Genomic DNA, 7,139 nt, shown 5'->3' with positions numbered 1-7,139 from the left:
TCACATTGGTTACACATAGAACCTGCTCTTACCATGACTAACAGATTTCCCAATCGTCTCCTCCTCTTCTTCATCTTTAATGTTGACATTCAGCTCCAGTGTTTGACTGCAGTCTTCCAGCTTCACTGATGCCATCTCTGGATCCTGCAGAGCAAACTGGGCTCCACTGTCACAATCAGGACCCAGTGACTGTAGGTTTGGACTCAGTGTGGAAGGAGAGAGGCAGGCTGGGTTTGTCCTCACTGTTGATGTTACCGGCCTCAGACTTAATCTGAGTCGGTCTGTAGTAATAAAGACAAACGGACCCAAAAGTTATTGTCTTGGCAGTTCTGGCACTTAATTTATTCTCAAAAAATATTGTTTATATTTTGGTGCAGGAGCGCTACAATACTGTTGAGATAATATTATTATTATTATTATTATTCTGTAAGAGGAACCTGAATTTTCCTGAATAACTTCGTCTTCACTGTATTATTTAAATCAAAACAAATAGTATTCCCCTTTCACACCATAGTAACATTTATAGATAAAGATATAAACAACTAAATGTGTCTGAATATTAGTACACATGTAGAAAACTGATGATCATTACATTCAGCTTCAAAACAGTGGTGGAACCGTGAAATTGTCTCTCTGCCTGGACTTTACATATGTTGTTATTGTATTCACAGTAATGTCCCTGTATTGATGTGTAATAATGTTATTATTGTTGCAATAAAAAAAATATTTAAAAGTCCGTTGTCGCAGACCGAGTGGCGCCGCCATTTTACCAGCTCGTGAATTTTACATTAAAAAAACAACTTGCAACACGAATTCAGAAATCTCAGAAGTAAATAGATTATTTATGAAATGACCTTGAGAAAATTATGTACATCCACTCAGACAAACCCTAAAGGCTCTAAATATGTAACTTAGTTATGTGCTTCACTCGGTTTGACACTAAAATTACACATCAAACCTTTACCGAACATGATAATACCTTAACGAATTTATTACCTAAAATGTTATGACATTCTTTTAATATTAGAACGTTTAAACGTGCTATTCCATACCTGTGGTAATAAATAGAAAAGGACAAAAATGTTATCTTCTTGACTGCATCGTTCTGGTGCTTTCTTTATACTGAATAATGGTGGGCGCCTGCCTGGAACTTCCTGTTCCCCCGCTAACACCGTCCGTGCATTCCGGGATCCTTGGGATTGCCAACTCCTCCACTTATTAGCTGTCCTAAAAGTCGCTAGAAGTCGCTAAATGACGTTATCGCCCAATTTGCATAATTGACAATGTGCATGTAATTGTGATGGACGCTATAGGAGAGAGGAATAACTTTGTGGGAAAGACAAAAAGTGAGTAAAAAACACCCTAAATATGTTTAGAACTACAAATTAGCAAGCTGCAGAGAGTGGCACACACAGCAAATAAGAACCAGATATTTGAGGCCATACTCCTTCTTCAGCACTTTATGGACCCCATTGTTAATCCCGTCATAACAGAGGCATTGTCAGTCCCTATCCCCAGGAGTTTCTCTTTTTTAAGACAACACTTCTCGAGGAAAGCCACAACAGCACGGGCTATAGATTTGGCATCTCCTCCCTCCAACTTAACAAGCCCCAGAAATGGTGATACAATTGTCTGCTTGGTGTCACTAAAGTACCTTATCACAACCCCCAGGTACTCAGAAACACTCACATCTGTGGACACATCGAGGAGGAGGCTGAAACGCTGGTCACCCACATCTGTGGACTCATCGAGGAGGCTGAAACGCTGGTCACCCACATCCGTGGACTCATCGAGGAGTGGGCTGAAATGCTGGTCACCCACATCGGCAACAAACTTTTTCAGAAAGTATGGTGCTAGAACACCATTAATCATTTCTGTGCACTTTGACCTGTGCATTTTTGAAGTGGGAAGCAGCAGTGGAGTCTGAGACAGCAGCTCTACATGCTTCTCCAATGTGATCACATGCGAGCAAGGAACAGTGTTCAGCGATAGCTAATGCCATGATGGCCTCAGCCTTTTTTGCAGAGTAAATTTGTTAACCATAAATTGCAGCTTGTTTTGGGTGGAACTGTTACAAGGCTTTGCCTTTTTGAGTTGTCATGTGTTTTTTTACATCACTAAGTTTGGCGTAGAAATCAGCCTTACAATACAGGCAGTATGCCCGTGTATCATCTCTAATAAACGGCTTCAACCAGCCTTTGAATTCAGGGTTTGATTCCGACTCCTTTCTGTATTTTTGAGTGTACAGTTTAGACTAAGACATGATGAGCTAGCCAGCTAGATGTTTATCTTATGTCACAGAGAGGCACACACACATTTACATTTACATGGTGAGTAAGTGACTGAGGCTGTGTGAGTCAAATGCAGTGATTTATTTTAGACAAAGAACATTTCACATTTACATCCCGCCCTGAATGTAAGCCAGGACGGGATCAGCCAGCTTCCCGCATGCGCGAGGACTAGGCTGCAAGCGAGTGCTTTGGGACGGGGGTGGGGCCCACTAAGAACAATACATGCTTTCACGTCGGAGTCTCCAAAAGTCTCCAATAACACCAGAAAAAGTCGCTAGATTTGTCACTAGTCAATTTTTTAAAAATGTGTCGCTAGAGGTGTCTGAATACTCGCTAAATATAGCGAAAAAGTCACTAAGTTGGCAACCCTGCTTGGGAAGGCCCTACCCCATTACATGATAAGGGGGTCGTGGCCTCCTCCGGGACACATCTCCTTTGCATAGAATTGAGATGTTGATTGTGTAATGCTATTTCTAAAATATTGATGATAAAATGGTTGTGGGGGCTGACTTGTTAGACTTCAGTGCAGCTTTTCACATTATCGATCATGGTCTGCTGCTGGAAAAACGTATGTGTAATGGCTTTACACCCCCAGCTATAATGTGGTTAAAGAGTTAGACAAGTAACCGAAGACAGAGGGAGTTCTTTAATGTGAGCGTCTCCAACAATGCTACTGGCTTTGAGTAAGGCCAGTGTGTCTATGTATGAGGATGACTCAACACTATACACATCAGCTACTACAGCGACTGAAATGACTGCAACACTTGACAAAGAGCTGCAGTTAGTTTCAGAATGGGTAGGGGACAAATCATTCACTGAACTTTAAAGTCTCGTTATGAATAAGGTGGAAATTTGATTTTGCCATGATGTCAAGCAAAGATGCACTGTGTTTGAAGGTAGGCCTTGAAATACATCTCAGGTACACCTCCAATTGACTCAAATTATGTCAATTAGCCCATCAGAAGCTTCTAAAGCCATGACATCATTTTCTGGAATTTTCCAAGCTGTTTAAAGGCATAGTTAACTTATTGTATGTAAACTTCTGACCCACTGGAATTGTGATACAGTGAATTATACGTGAAAGAATCTGTCTATAAACAATTGTTGGAAAAATTACTTGTGTCATGCACAAAGTAGATGTCCTAACCAACTTGCCAAAACTATAGTTTGTTAACAAGAAATTTGTGGAGTGGTAAACCTGTATGTAAACTTCTGACTTCAACTGTAGGTGTTCCTGTTGTCCAAGTGGGAAAGGGCAGTGTGGAGTGCAATAGAGATTGCATCATCTGTGGATATGTTGGGGTGGTATACAAATTGGAGTTGGTCTAGGGTTTCTGGGATGATGGTTTTGATGTGAGCCATGACCAACCTTTCAAAGCACTTCATGGCTACAGACGTGAGTACCATGGGTCGGTAGTCATTTAGGCAGGTTCCCTTAGTGTTCTTGGGCACAGGCACCATGGACGTCTGCTTAAAACATGTTGGTATTACAGACTCAGACAGGGAGAGGTTGAACATGTCAGTGAAGACACTTATTAGTTGGTCAGCGCATGCACACAGTACACATCCTGGTAATCCGTATGGCCCTGCTGCCTTGTTAATGTTGACCTGTGTAAAGGTCTTACTCACATTGGCTGCGGAGAGCGTGATCACACAGTCTTCCGGTACAGCTGGTGCTCTTATGCATGTTTCAGTGTTATTTGCCTTGAAGCGAGCATAGAAGTAGTTTAGCTCATCTGGTAGGCTTGTGTCACTGGGCAGCTCTCGGCTGTGCTTCCCTTTGTAGTCTGTAATGGTATGCAAGCCCTGCCACATCCGACGAGCATCAGAGCCGGTGTAGTACGACTCGATTTTAGTCCTTTATTGAGGCTTTGGCTGTTTGATGGATTGTCGGAGGGCATAGCGGCATTTCTTATAATCTTCCGGCTTAGTCTCTCTCCTTAAAAGCGGAAGCTCTAGCCTTTAGCTCAGTGCGGATGCTTGCCTGTAATCCGTGGTTTCTAGTTGGGGTATGTACGTACTGTCACTGGGGACAACGTCATCGATGCACTTATTGATGAAGCCAATGACCGAATGCCCTCAATGCCATTGGCGAAGTCCCGGAACACATTCTAGTCTGTGCTAGCAAAACAGTCCTGTAGTTTAGCATCTGCTTCATCTGACCACTTTTTTATTGATCTAGTCACTGGTGCTTCCTGCTTTAATTTTCACTTGTAAGCAGGAATCAGGAGGATGGAATTATGGTCAGATTTGCCAAATGGAGGGCGAGGGAGAGCTTTGTATGCATCTCTGTGTGTGGAGTATAGGTGGTCCAGAGTTATTTCCCCTCTGGTTGCACATTTAACATGCTGTTAGAAATTTGGTAAAATTGATTTAAGTTTCCCTGCATTAAAGTCTCTGGCTACTAGGAGTGCCCCCTTTAAAATATATATATATATATATATATCACCTTTTATTTAACCAGGTAGGCCAGTTGAGAACAAGTTTTCATTTACAATTGCGACCTGGCCAAGATAAAGCAAAGCAGTGTGACAAAAAACAACAGAGTTACACATGGGATAAACAAAAGTACAGTCAATAAGACAATAGAAAAATCTATATACAGTGTGTGCAAATGGAGTAAGGAGATAAGGCAATAAATAGGCCGATAGTAGCGAAGTAATTACAATTTAGCAAATTAACACTGGAGTGAGAATGTGCAGATGATGATGATGTGCAAGTAGAAATACTAGTGTGCAAAAAAATAATAATAATAAAAACAATATGGGGATGAGGTAGGTAGTTGGATGGGCTATTTACAGATGGGCTGTTTACAGCTGCATCCTCCAGGTGAGCGTTTTCTTGTTTGCTTATGGCAGAATACAGCTCATTCAATGCTATCTTAGTACCAACCTCTGACTGAGGTGGTATGTAAACAGCTACGAAGAATATAGATGAGAACTCTCTCAATATGTTTTTTTTGCTTATCGTGATATAATCAACCTCAGGCATTGCTCGAGACTTCCTTAGACATAGTGAAACAGCTGTTATTTTAAAAAAAAGGTACATAGTCTGCTGCCCCTTGTCTTACCAGACACCACTGTTCTATCCTGCTGGTACATCTATAACCAGCCAGCTGTATGTTGATATTGTCATCCTTCAGCCACGACTCCGTGAAGCATAAGATGTTACAGTTTTTAATTGGTAGTTTAATCTTCCCTGTAGCTCGTCGATTTTATTGTCCAAAGATTGCACGTTTGCTAGCAGAATTAAGGGAAGTGGGGGTTTATTCGATCGCCTTCTCAGCAGGCAGCCCGCTCTCCGGCCTCTCTTTCTCTGCCTCCTCTTTACGCAGATCACGGGGATCGGGGCCTGTTCCCGAGGGAGCCGTATATCCTCCGCCTCGCTCGTCAGAGTCGTGAAAGATGTCCTGATGTCCAGAAGTTATTTTCGGTCATAAGAGACGGTAGCGGCAACATTATGTACGAAATGAATGAAAAAATATGTTACAAACGAAGCAGATAAACAAACAAAAAACAACAAATAAATCTTTAAAACATCTGCATTCTGCTCCAGCAGGGTGACTGTTTGAGGTTGTGGACAGGTGTCTTTTATACTGATAACAAGTGCCATTAATACAGGTAACGAGTGGAGGACAGAGGAGCCTCTTAAAGAAGAAGTTACAGGTCTGTGAGAGCCATTAATCTTTCTTGTTTGTAGGTGACCAAATACTTATTTTCCACCATAATTTGCAAATAAATTCATTAAAAATCCTACAATGTGATTTTCTGGATTTTTCTTCCCTCATTTTGTCTGTCATAGTTGAAGTGTACCCATGATGAAAATTACAGGCCTCTCTCATCTTTTTAAGTGGGTGAACTTGCACAATTGGTGGCTGACTAAATACTTTTTTGCCCCACTGTATATTTTTTTCTGATTGCTTGGTAGTGTAAACACAAAATAAATTCTAGCTGTACCAGAATTGATCTGTACAAAGCCTTTATTATTATTCAGGCCATTGTATGCTGTAGGCTAATTATTCAAGATAATGCTTTGACTGCATTTAAATGCAGGACCAGTAGGCTGTGTGATGAAATGAAGTAATAATAAGGACTAATTGATAACAGGACAGAAAGCTGAACAAAACCAGCATAATGACATACTAGAGAGTCTAACAAAGAACAAAACATGGTGAAGCATTTATTAGGGCTAAAGCATAGCAAAATAAATAAAAAGAGAATTTGAGAAAATGTCACGTTGGACAGACCGTTATCCATTTTTAGAACTTGCGAGTCAATAGGTTAAATGGACATTAAGGTCACATGATCACCTCATTCAAAATTGCCAAGCTCCTAAAGCCATTCTTCTCAAAAAGGGACCACACAAATGACCACCATGCAAATTAATAATTGGTTTAGAGAACAAAATAAGAATCTAGCCTATTAAAACAGACAGAGCAGGTCATTTTGATTATATGACCTTAGTGACCCTTTAAGCAATGGGAGGGTGTAGTAAAAGGCTTTTCTTATGCACAACGCAACTCAGCGTGCCTGGATACAGACTGTAACCATGTATTGTGTGGTTACGGCACCACAAAACCCAGAGGACTTTGCTTTAATGGCTATGACACTCACAGCCATGATAAATGTCATCATAACACATGGGCTCTCATGTATTATTGCTTAAATATACCATGGCTGTTAGCCAATCAGCTTTCAGGGTTCAAACCACCCAGTTATTAATATAAAATATACTACAGAATAATGACATGTTTGTAGGTACCATTGACAACAGACTACACAGTTGTGTTTCCTAGTCCCTGCATTGCGTGATGGTTGTTGAAGTTGAACAAGGACATCAGGCCATTGG

General features: G+C 41.0%; 1 long non-coding RNA gene across 1 annotated transcript; it reads left to right on the top strand.

The window, feature by feature from the left end:
• Nucleotides 1–1,169: 1,169 nt before the first annotated feature.
• On the top strand, nucleotides 1,170–2,208 carry LOC124021593. Its single transcript, XR_006836256.1, has 2 exons — nucleotides 1,170–1,346; nucleotides 1,672–2,208. It is a non-coding gene; the product is annotated as an uncharacterized LOC124021593 (long non-coding RNA).
• Nucleotides 2,209–7,139: the final 4,931 nt, after the last annotated feature.

Source organism: Oncorhynchus gorbuscha, unplaced genomic scaffold (genome assembly GCF_021184085.1).
Source record: "Oncorhynchus gorbuscha isolate QuinsamMale2020 ecotype Even-year unplaced genomic scaffold, OgorEven_v1.0 Un_scaffold_1135, whole genome shotgun sequence".
Lineage (NCBI taxonomy): Eukaryota > Metazoa > Chordata > Actinopteri > Salmoniformes > Salmonidae > Oncorhynchus > Oncorhynchus gorbuscha.
Note: the sequence above shows the minus strand (reverse complement) of the source record. Positions and strands in the feature narration are given on the sequence as shown.